Raw genomic sequence first — 13,464 nt, forward strand, 5'->3', positions numbered from 1 at the left:
CATTTAACTAGAGTTCAATTGCACCATTTCATTAATTACCTTTAGTATCCTTAAAAGTTACTCCATATTCATAACTCTAATCCACATACAAATATTATTCAAGTTTATGTCTCAATTCAAATGCAAGCTTATCATTAAGTGAATTTTTGTGTGTGCGTGCAATTTTCTCACCTAGACATTGTAGAATCCGGATAAGTTTCTATTCATGCAAAATTCAAATAAGTAATTAAATTCCATAAGTTTGCTTTTCATCTCTTTCTCCACTAATGTAGACTATCACTAAATCCAGGATCAATAGGACTTTAATTAGCTTGTAATGTATGATATGGGATAATGTATAAGCTCAAATCACCCCAAGCACATAGTGTAAAACCTGACACTATAAACACATGTCATGACATACATGCACTAGTAGCATGTTATTATGCTAGGAAAAGCACCTAAGAATAGACGAAACTCGGTATTGTACCTAATGGTACACTTGAGTTGATTTAACCTCGAACTAGTTCAAATAGGAATTGTAGGATGAAATTTAATATTTTATAGTCAAGGAATGACTAAAAATGATTGTTCGGAATTCGATGGTTCATTTGGGGTAAAATCGAAAATTTTGATGTTTAGGGGCAAAAGTCGTCATTTTGCCACCTAAGATAATAATTTGATCAGGGAGTGAAATTTTTGACCAAGATTAACTATTTGGAGTATAATTTAATGATAGGAAGTGAAAAAGTTTAATTCTGGTGATTTCTGGAGTATAGGGGCAAAAATCGTAATTTTATCACCCCGAGGATAAAATTTGAGATTTTGAGAGAATTTAGATCAAATTTGACAAATTGGAGAATGGTATGAGTATAAGGGATGAAAAATATATCTATGGGCAATTTTTCAGTTTTTTGGGCAAAAATGTAATTTTTCACTTTTATGGGGGCAAAAATGTAAATTTCAAAAATTACTCCACCGAGACTTTGGATAAGTCTGAGAATTTTATCTAAGCTATGAATATATGGGACAAGTGTATGGTGAAAATTTGGAAACAAATGGATGAAATTTTAAAAATGGGCCAATGGGAAAGTGACACGTGGTATTTTTTAATGATATAATATTATTTTAATGAAAAGGCAGCCCATTTAAACCCCATTTTAAGTGCTGGCTGGCCATAAGGAAGAACAAGAGAGGAAATAGAGAGGAAAGGAAGAAAAAAAGAAAAACCAAAGAGAAACAAGAAAATTCAAAGGGGAAATCGTGAATCTTGACCGTTTACGCGTCTAACGGTAAGATTTTTTGATTTTAGCTTGATTTCTACCTTTCCTATGCCTTTATTTCAATTGGGCATGCTTGAGGAGAGAGATCCAAGAGTGACACCATGTGCTGGTCGAAATTCAAGGGGGGGAATTTTGGAATTTTTAGGTTTTGATTTTTAGTTAAATTGATAGTTTTAGTTAGTTAAATGTGTTTAGAAATTAAATTGGGCAAGAAATCAGTAAATTTTCACAATACCCACTCTTGGCTGGATGCTCAATGCTGTACAATGATGATGAATTGATTTTATTCTAAGGAAAATGAAGAGAAAATGATGAAAAACGATTAAACGTGATAGAAAAACAAAGTAGAAAATTAACCGAGTTAATGTCCAATTTTTGGCCGAATTTTTCAAGGAAGGGAGTGAGCTGATTTTGTTGTTTTTAGAAGGTTATTGGCTGATATTTAATGGTTAGAAATGTTGGAGAGAGAATGGGATGATGTAGAGCTAAAATGGAGCACGTTAGCAATTTATCGAGCAAAGTGCCAAAAATAGGTTAATACCGTGTTTAAGCCGTTTTAGGCTATTGCATTTCATACCATGCATTAGTATAGGATTTAAGTTAATTATATAGTGATTTAGCATCAATGTGATGAATTGTGTAAATTTTTGTAATATGTCTAGGAGGAGAGCCTTCCGGAAAAGGCAAAGAAGTCGTACCCGACGAGTAGTGATCGGGGCGCTTAGAAAGCTTTTAGTTTGTACAAACGGTGAGTAAACTTATTATTATTGTAAATTATCTAGAGTTTATTTTAAATGCCCTTTATGTATTTTATGAAATGAGAACGAGATTAAAACAGGATTTTTGATGTTTTAGGAATAAATGTGACAAATAAAAATATATTGTATTGATTATGAAATTGAGTAATTGGAGGCTACAAATTGACTTGAAAAATATATATTTTCCTAGGAATGGCTTATGAGAAATGAGTATATGTGGCTATATTTTGTGAATACATTGGCAAATTTATGTAAGTTGTTTTACTATGCAGGCTGGATAAATAAATAAAAGCCACGTTATACTATCGAAATTTTATTAAAATTGGTGGGTTAGTCACTACAGTGACGGGTTTCCGTGGACTGCCTATTAGAGGGGCACGGTAAACCCAGTTATATAGTTACTCCGGTTGTAGAGGCGAGGAGGGTAACTCCTGGGGTAGTATTAGAGCTCACTTCACGTCGAACCCCCACGTGAATGTGTAACTCGGCCAACGCCAAAGAACGGCTGGTTTTAAAAAAAAAAAAAATGTGTTTCACGTGTGAATATTTTAACACCCTTGGCGGACTCGGTTAGATGCCTCGGCCAAGGTATCCCCGAGGATTAGTTTTGGCTTGAGCCTTGTTTTCATAAAAGACATAAGCCTTAACAATTGTTTTGGTAAATTACAAATATTTTATTGTTTAAGAAATAAATTGAAAACATTATGAAATGGGTTGAAATTTATTGTTTAAACTTGCCTCCATTTTACTCGCCTTTAGATATTTATGATAATGTCTGTTTACTCATTGGGATTGCAAAATCTCACCCAACTTCTTTCCACCCATTTCAGGTTCAGTATAGACTGTAGATAGCTGATCTCATCGAGGACTACCATTGGATCTGCATTTTCCAAATCGTAGGTTCACAGTCCTCTTTACTTCTGTTTATTCGGGGGCCCTCTTGTTATTGTAAATTAAATTAAATATTTTGGCTTACTGTATTTTAGTATGTATAAATTTATTTAGCTTTTACGCTATAAAAATTATTCACGTATAACTCTATAAATATTGTTTTATAAGAAAATAGAATATTTTCCTTAATATTTCTTTTATTTTCTTATTATATTCAAATAACCGTAATTTCGTTTTAAATGAAGATTTTAGACTTTTAAACTCATTTTGAATATGAATTATGTGTTTTGTACTTGTATATTACGTTTTAGCCAGTTTCGAAATTTTTGAGAAAAAAATGACCAAAATACCCCTGTGCGGCGAAAATTTTATTTTGATTGTTTTTGATCTAAAATAGTATATATTCTCTAAAAACTCGATATTTAACAATGATTGCTCACAGGAAAGGAAAGAAACTGATATGTAAGCCTTGCGGGGTTCCGGTTGGCATTCCGGATAATGAGTGTCAATCGGGACATCGCGGCGATTGTCATGGGCTTGAGGGAGGTTCCGGGTCGTGACAAAAACCATAAATTTGCAACACAAACTAGTAGTCCCCAATTACTCTGTTTTCAAAACCAATATTCGATTTTCCAGAAAATTTATAAAATCATTTTTTAAAATCAAAATTTCTCTTAAAACATAGCAATTTACCATTTAGACTCATTTTTCATAAAATCACACAGTTGTATAAAACTACTCTAGATAATTAAGACGATAATAAGTTCACTCACAGTTCTAGGAGTCGATGTACTCCTAATCTCAGTCTCCAAGCACAATCTCTGTACTTTTACCAGTGTACTTTGTTCACCACCTATCCACAATGTACAATACATAATTTACCACATCAATACTTGACTATTATAAAATCAATTCAGGCTCGGTATATATGCATGATATGATATACAACTTATCCGACAACCGCTTAAATGCGGTGTTGACCTAATTCGGCCTATTATCTCCAATTTAACTCCAAATCAATTCTTCTCACTTTCTACACTCCAATTATAACTAAATTACCTCCATGACTGTGAATGAGATTCAATTTATCAGTCTCAGTAGCAAATTACTAAAACACCCCTAGTGGGTAAAAATTGTATTTTTGCTCCAAAAATTTCCATTATTTTTCTAGGCTCATAATTCATCATTATTCATCATAATTCCTCAAATAAACATCAAGATCAGTAGCCAATATTCCCCTAGAAAATTTGGCCAATAATGGTAATGGAGGAAAATAAATTCTTTTCTTGTTGTTTTGTTCCTAAATATGCTAAACTAACTTAAAACACTAACATAACTTAAAATCAAATTAATCTAACAACTTTCTCTCTCCTAACCCATTTTTTCAGAATTGAATTCATCATGAAAACATGTAATTTAATCATGGAAAATAAAGAGAAATGCTTGGGAATAAGAAAACTCAAGCTTAATAGAAAAATCTCACCTTTTTCACTTAATTTCCTTGAAAATTCACACTTTTTCTTTGATTTTCTCTCTCTAGGGTTTTGTTTTTGTTTTCTCTCTCTTCTTGCTGGTTTGGCCGGCCATGGGGTGGAAGATGGGCTGATTTTATGCCTTTTTATAAAGAAATAATAAAATAATAAAGGTATGACACATGGCATCATGTCATTGGCCCGTTTTTAAAATTTTTAAAATTTTAATCTTTTTTATCTCCACCACACAATTAGTCAATGGTCAAAATGAGGATAAAGGAAGACCATGTGCTGGAAAAATGTCCTGGTGGTGCAAAATTACAATTTTGCCCCTGAGGTGGCAAAATTACCATTTTACCCTTTTACTCCAAATTATAGCGAAATTAAAATTTTTCACTTCTAAACCTCAAATCTTACTCCAATAAGTCAAATTATACTCCAATAAGTCAAATGGGGCCAAAAAAATCTTTTCTAAAATTCCCATTTTGTCCCCAGGTGGCAAATGACCATTTTGCCCCTAGATAGCGAAAATTTCGATTTGACTCCAAATTGATTCTGGAACTCCGAATCACCATATTAAACCATTCTGCGACTTTAAAATTCTTAATTTCATCGTAAATTCTCTATTTGATCTAGTTCGAGGCTTAAATCAACTTTATTGTACTTCTAGCTACAATACCGACTTTTGTAAATTTTTTGGGACTCTCCTAGCATGCAAACATGCTATCCATCACATGTATGTCACGATAAATATTTTTATAGAGTCGGGCTTGTCATCTTCTTCCCCACTTGGATCAACCATATGATCCTTCTTCTTGATTGACTTCGACATCCGACTAAATATTAATATTTTAATATTATTTTATTAATAAAATATTATTTTATTCTAAAAATTTTATCTTGTCTCCTTGGTACCCAAAATACCTTATTATGCCTCACTTGACTTCCAAATCGCCTTTTATCTCACAAATTCTCCTCCGATAAAATTATTATTATTTTATTGTTATTTTCTCACTTACGGAATATTTTATCCTAAACTACTCCTTTCGTCTTTTATCAGTTCTAAATATTTTAATTGACCTCAATTTGCATTCGATCAACTTTATTTATCACCATATCAAAGTATGGGGTATTTCAATCTCCCCCACTTAAATAGAATTCGTCCTCGAATTCTCGTTGATGTTGCGTTATCAATCTCCTTCTGTGATCCTACTCCTTGTTCCTTCTATAGGGATATTCAATTTATTTCCCTCGTTCACCTTCAGTTCAATTAAATGCTTTATTTATGGCAATTATCATCCTTTGGAACTGAATTAGTAATACTTTTCACAACCATGATCTCTTATATCGAGACACTAAGCATGCCTTTATCACCATTATTAAATTTGAACCATAACTGCACCTCAATTATACTGATTTCGATCACATATCATACTTACTTATGTATACCTAATCATCATTTTATTAATTCGCTTCGTACCAAATTTCTCAACCTTGATTCATCCATCTTATATTGGTCCATACCCTTCCTTTAATAGTGTTCCATTAAGAACTTAAACAATTCAAGGTTTACCTTCAAAGTCATTCATAACTTTAATCGTTCATTACATGTCCGTTAACACTTTAGCTCACTAACCTCTCTGGACACTATTTCAAAATCTCCCAATTACCGAGAACCATTCTTCACTTCAGTTAGTAAAATTATCAATTTCATATATACATATATACATGCATTTTCAAATGTCAACATCTCTCTTTATATATATAGGAATCCACATGTTTTGGACTACATTCCCCCTTTATTCATCTGCATCCCAATCCTAGTTTCAATATAATAATTCTTATAGTGCATGTCAACCTTCTTATTATACTTGTGTATAACTTCATATCATTCATATCATTTCCAACCATATGTTTGATTTTCCTTATACTATATATCATTCATCACAATGTCATCTCCATTGAATTATAATCTATTATGCGTGTATGCTTTATAATCCTATTGATGCCTCAAAGATTTATCTCAACTTGATCATTGCATCTCATGCAATACCACAATTCCTAAGAGTCATCCTTTTGTCCTTAATCATCTTTCATGCCTCTATATTACCTTGTATCTTTCTTGCAATACGATAATGATTTGTCACTTAAGACTCGAACCCATTTGAATCATGTATACCTTAAGCATTTTCAAATTCTAATTTCCATAATATATTAGGAAAGTTTCATTATCTGACTTCATTTTCAAGGTCAACTTCTATCATCCTTTGTTCCACTCCTTCATATGAACATAACATCATTCTTCCTTAACTAATTTATAAATTGTACTTGAAATTGTAAAACTTAAAACTAGATTCTCCTCAAGTATTTTTCAATATTAATACTAATATCACTCTCAGCTTACAGCTTCTTTTTTATAATCACATAACTTAGAGCTTGCTTTAACGAGATCCAGAGCAAAACTTCTCTTGAGTATTTCCTTGGGAATATCTATCTTAAACTTATGTCTCACAACATGTGATCCCTTAACTTGTGATTTAGCCGTTAGGCTTCTCAGCAAGTTTTAAAAATTTTACGTTTCATACTTGCTGTGTATGATTAGAATCTCTTCTCAAAGATGTTTATGTATTCCTAAAACACTTACTCTTAAAGATATATAAATACGTACTCATCCATTCAATCCCTAACTCATCTTCATACGTTTCTAGGGTGTCACACAATTAGCCTCATGTTGTTCCTAACTCTTGTCATTTTACTGTATCAAAACAGATATTACAAATTCTCGTAATGATATTCTATATAAACTGATTTTCTGTACCAGTCTCGTAATTCTTCCTTCACACTTTCATTACTTGGTATCTCATCCCAATATAGTCATCTCAAGAATCTTTCAAATTTTTTTCTTTTAATTATATGCCTATATATAAGGCAATAAAGAAGTTTTTTAATTCATTTGGGTAAACATTCTCCAAAATATTTAAGACTCCCAGATAACAAAACATAATGACCAACAACCAAAATTCAATTTGTAAGCTCATTATCGTGTCACTCCCATCTTACTCATGCATCATAAGCGTCAGGTATTCGAAGCATTACAGTGTTGAACAGTCAATGCTAAAGTACTGTAGCTATTGGAAATTTTCTCATCAAAGCTATTTGTCTGCATTCAAAGTCACCACATCAATCATTTTCAACCAGTGGTTTCCCTTCTAGATATATATCATGAGTTCCATAAGTATAGGTACCTTCTATTTTCTTGTCATACACACTAAGCCAGATTAATACTTTCATCTCATGTCATCTTTTGACGTTTATCAACATTCATAAAATTCCACCTCAAAACATCCTTTCCATACAGTGTAATAAATTCAAAATACATATACCACTCCACACATAAGTTGCCTACTATCTACAACTTTCTTCAAATTTATTGTCATCCCTATCCAATTATCTTCTTTGTCTTATACTCCAATAATTTTATTGACTTTCGGTATAATTAACTATGAAAATAGCCCAGCTTTCTCCTCACTTTATTCTCGCAATCTTTACTGAATCAAAATTTTATATTCCCCATATTCCATAATTTAACTTCATTGGGTTATATTTGTGCCCAACTATTACCTCATAGTGTCATAACATCACTGAATAATCCCCTTCATGCTTAAATTACAATTATTAACGTAATCACATTATCCATTTCGAATGTCATTTATAACCTTATTGCTTCCTTCTATAACCTTCCTCAATAATTATATTACCAATTTATCCCTATCATACTAAAGATTCCCATATACCTTCAGTTACTTAAATAGCCATTTTATAATACATTCTAGTCCTATACTTTAAAAGCCAAACTATTTTTACTTCTTTGTACAGATAATTATTATCTCTTTTACACAACATCTACTTAGAGTTAAGGTAGTGTAAAATCCTATGAAAATATTACATGTCCTTGGGATCATCATCTTAATCTGATCTTATCGAAAGATTCTACTCTGAGTCCTCCTAAAGATCCTCTTCCGGGTTTTCCTCCTCTTGAGATTTTTTTCTTTGCTTTTCAATCCAAGCTTGTTGTCTTCTCCTAATTTTCTCGGCACTCACCGATGCAGCATTTCTTCCACATCCAGGAGGAAAATGGCGTACAACGTTTACCCCCTTCTTAAGACGAATATCTCTCCTTGCAATTGCCTTCCTCGTATGTTCTCTATGGTACTCTTCAGATTGTTTCAAAAGAAAATCTCTTTTAGTTTTCGAAATATTGGAGCTACTATCACTTTCAAAATTCTCGCTATTCTCAAAACTTTCCTTATTATGAACCCGCTCTGCTAAGTTCGGAGGAATTCTATTATCAGGAATTCGAGACGGACCACCTTCCGAATCACCTAGATCAGGGCATCATTTGCTTTTAGCCGTAGAATCTAGATATCCCTCGCTATCACTATGAGAGGTATCGGGACTACCACGTCTTCTAGACATGGTGTGTATATCACCAGTGCACCTCAAAACCTATATGCAATCAAATAATAATTGCTTAATCATTCATGTATTCCAAAAGTAGGTAGGTTTCTATATGTAGATGCATGCATTCTATTCAATTTAACCTAACTTAACTTAACTTAACTTATCTTAACTTAACTGGACTTGGGGCCACGCAGTGTTAGTGTAGATTCCTTAAAACAACCTTAAAATCAAAAACTTTAAAATCCAAAACTTTAAAATCAAAATCTCTGATCTTTAAACAATGCTCTGATACCAATCTAAATTGTCACGACCCGAAACTCCCCATCGAGCCCGTGACAACCGCCGCGAAGCCTCGACAAACATTCTTCACCCCGAATGTCGATCGAAACCTCGCAAGGCTCTCGTATAAGCTTTCGTACTTTCCTAGTGAGCAATAGTTATCAAATATCAAAATACGAAGGATTACAAATCATTTTCAAATTATAACATAACATATTTTTTTTTCTAGCTCATAGGGGCATTTTCGTTATTTTTTTCGAAAACCTCGAAACTTGCTAAAAATGTAGTAAGTAAGCTGAAAATATATATTTAATGATTTAAAAACAAATTAAATATCTAAAACGTTCATTTGAAGTGAAAATTTGACCATTTGAATATAATAAAAATATTCAATAAAATAAACTATTTTCTTATAAAATAATTTTCATAAAACTATCGGTACATAATTCTTATAGCGTAAAAGTTAATTATATTTATATATACTATAAAGCAAATAACCAAAGCATAAAATTTATTTTACAGTGACACGTGGGCCTACATTTAACCAAAATGCATCGGAAGCTGAAAACCTACAGCTTTTACCGATTCGAGTCCAAATGAAAGTCCTTGTCAAAGTCAGCTAACTATGGAATTCCCTGAGCCTGAAATGTGAGGAAATGAGGGTGGTGAGATTATAAAATCCCAGTGAGTAAATAGATACCATCTAAACTATCTAAAGTCGAGTAAATGGAGACAATTAAAATAAATCATCATACTGTAATTTCATTACCTTTCAACTCATTTCAACCAAATAAAATCAATCCATAAAAATCGAGAAATCAACTTGGCTTATGAATTTCTTAAAACTTTGGCTCGTGCCAAAACTCATACTCGGTGATACCTTACGCAGGGCATCTAACCGAGTCCGCCAAGGCTGTTAAAATCTTATATACACTTAAAACATATTTTAGTTTGAGAAAAATACAGCTGTTGCTTGACGTTGGCTGAGTTCCCCTTCACGTGGTGGTTTGGCGTGAAGTGAACCCTAAGCTATACCCCAAGAGATACCCTACGCGCCTCTCCGTTCGAGGTAATAATATAATGGAGTTTACCGTGTCCCTCTAATAGGCTGGTCCACGGAACCCCCTCTGCAGTAAATAATTAATATATAATCCACCAATCAATAAAATTCATTCTAGCATGACATGGCAATTTATTGCAACCTAGCCTCTCAAGGCTGAATACACAGTATAAATAATTCTAACACCAAAATCAGTTTAGCCATTCATGCTCATTTATTATCATAAGCCATTCAATTCAAAACCATAAATTTGCAACACAAACTAGCAGTCTCCAATTACTCTATTTTCAAAACCAATATTCGATTTTCCAGAAAATTTATAAAATCATAATTTCTCTTAAAACATAGCAATTTACCATTTAAACTCATTTTTCATAAAATCACACAGTTGTATAAAACTACTCTAGATAATTAAGACGATAATAAGTTCACTCACAGTTCTAGGAGTCGATGTACTCCTAATCTCAGTCTCCAAGCACAATCTCTGTACTTTTACCAGTGTACTTTGTTCACCACCTATCCACAATGTACAATACATAATTTACCACATCAATACTTGACCATTATAAAATCAATTCAGGCTCGGTATAAATGCATGATATGATATACAACTTATCCGACAACCGCTTAAATGCGGTGTTGACCTAATTCGGCCTATTATCTCCAATTTAACTCCAAATCAATTCTTCTTACTTTCTACACTCCAATTATAACTAAATTACCTCCATGACTGTGAATGAGATTCAATTTATCAGTCTCAGTAGCAAATTACTAAAACACCCCTAGTGGGTAAAAATTGTATTTTTGCTCCAAAATTTTCCATTATTTTTCTAGGCTCATAATTCATCATTATTCATCATAATTCCTCAAATAAACATCAAGATCATAAGCCAATATTCCCCTAGAAAATTTGGCCAATAATGGTAATGGAGGAAAATAAATTCTTTTCTTGTTGTTTTGTTCCTAAATATGCTAAACTAACTTAACACACTAACATAACTTAAAATCAAATTAATCTAACAACTTTCTCTCTCCTAACCCATTTTTTCAGAATTGAATTCATCATGAAAACATGTAATTTAATCATGGAAAATAAAGAGAAATGCTTGGGAATAAGAAAACTCAAGCTTAATAGAAAAATCTCACCTTTTTCACTTAATTTCCTTGAAAATTCACACTTTTTCTTTGATTTTCTCTCTCTAGGGTTTTGTTTTTGTTTTCTCTCTCTTCTTGCTGGTTTGGCCGGCCATGGGGTGGAAGATGGGCTGATTTTATGCCTTTTTCTCAAGAAATAATAAAATAATAAAGGTATGACACATGGCATCATGTCATTGGCCCGTTTTTAAAATTTTAAAAATTTTAATCCTTTTTATCTCCACCACACAATTAGTCAATGGTCAAAATGAGGATAAAGGAAGACCATGTGCTGGAAAAATGTCCTAGTGGTGGAAAATTACAATTTTGCCCCTGGGGTGGCAAAATTACCATTTTACCCTTTTACTCCAAATTATAGCGAAATTAAAATTTTTCACTTCTAAACCTCAAATCTTACTCCAATAAGTCAAATTATACTCCAATAAGTCAAATGGGGCCAAAAAAATCTTTTCTAAAATTCCCATTTTGTCGCCAGGTGGCAAATGACCATTTTGCCCCTAGATAGCGAAAATTTCGATTTGACTCCAAATTGATCCTCGAACTCCGAATCACCATATTAAACCATTCTGCGACTTTAAAATTCTTAATTTCATCGTAAATTCTCTATTTGATCTAGTTCGAGGCTTAAATCAACTTTATTGTACCTCTAGGTATAATACCGACTTTTGTAAATTTTTTGGGACTCTCCTAGCATGCAAACATGCTATCCATCACATGTATGTCACGATAAATATTTTCATAGAGTCGGGCTTGTCATCTGCTCCCCCACTTGGATCAACCATATGATCCTTCTTCTTGATTGACTTCGACATCTGACTAAATATTAATATTTTAATATTATTTTATTAATAAAATATTATTTTATTCTAAAAATTTTATCTTGTCTCCTTGGTACCCAAAATACCTTATTATGCCTCACTTGACTTCCAAATCGCCTTTTATCTCAGAAATTCTCCTCCGATAAAATTATTATTATTTTATTGTTATTTTCTCACTTGCGGAATATTTTATCCTAAACTACTCCTTTCGTCTTTTATCACTTCTAAATATTTTAATTGACCTTAATTTGCATTCGATCAACTTTATTTATCACCATATCAAAGTATGGGGTATTTCAGTTGTGGAGCTGATTTAGGATCACAGAGATAGATGGATGACCAATGTTGATCAATAGGTCCTCTCCAGTAATGCTTCAATCGTTTTCCATTCACCTTGAATGTCTCATTGGTCAACCCATCAACTATTTCTACTGTTCCATGTGGAGACACTTTTGACACACTAAAGGGTTCTGACCATCTTGATTTCACTATCACAGCCTAAATTCCAAGCTATAACCAGTGCATGGGCTCAGTGGGCATAGCCCACTAGGCCCAAGCAAGCCTTTTCGTGAGATCTTGTTCCTCATTTCATCCATCATCTTTAAAACGATGTGTTGTAATTCTCAACGATGAATGTTTTAGTAATATTTTATAGTAACCGAATATTCATATTTGTATTATGTCAAAGTACTGTCATTCATTATCGTCTCATAAGGGCATCATCATCAATCCAACATATACATACTTCGTTTATAACATGACTCTTAGTAGTTTACATTACATATACGTGTACACAGACAAAAGACTCTTAATCGTCAGTGGAGTGACTTAAAGTGAAGGTACCGCTATTGAGATGCTATAGTACCTACCAAGAAGACGAGCATATGTGGACACTCAATCTAGGTCCCAACTACCTCCGAATCTGAAAACATGAAGTTTAAAAATGCGAGTATAAAGCTCAGTGAGTGAACAGAAGAAGGGAACAAGCAATCGATTAGAAGAACTTGGAAATCATGATGCAGTTGTTTCAAAATAATGTAATTGATTTAATTTCTTACTAAAAACCCCTCATTTCAAACTTTGATTAAGAACCTCATAGTGTTACAAAAACCCATGATCAATCCATGAAGTTAAATGGGTGAAAAATATGTCAAAATCAAGCAAGGTAGCAAGCATGACAACAAGTTTCTCGCTGCAGCGGGAAACATTCTTGGTTTGTATATGTTTTGGTCTTTCAAGCATATCTCCCATTACATAAGTCCAATTGACATGATTTTTAGACCATTAGAAAGATAAGAGACTGGGTGA

At 32.9% G+C, this 13,464-nt stretch overlaps 1 long non-coding RNA gene across 1 annotated transcript; it reads right to left on the bottom strand.

Moving 5' to 3' along the window:
- Positions 1-9,693: 9,693 nt before the first annotated feature.
- LOC148761225 (uncharacterized) lies at positions 9,694-11,426 on the bottom strand. Its single transcript, XR_016027819.1, has 3 exons — positions 11,330-11,426; positions 10,620-10,699; positions 9,694-9,764 (listed from the first exon to the last, which is right to left on the bottom strand). It is a non-coding gene; the product is annotated as an uncharacterized LOC148761225 (long non-coding RNA).
- Between the last annotated feature and the right edge of the window lie 2,038 nt (positions 11,427-13,464).

This window comes from Theobroma cacao, chromosome 8 (assembly GCF_053813885.1).
Source record: "Theobroma cacao isolate CCN51 chromosome 8, ASM5381388v1, whole genome shotgun sequence".
Classification (NCBI taxonomy): Eukaryota; Viridiplantae; Streptophyta; class Magnoliopsida; order Malvales; family Malvaceae; genus Theobroma; species Theobroma cacao.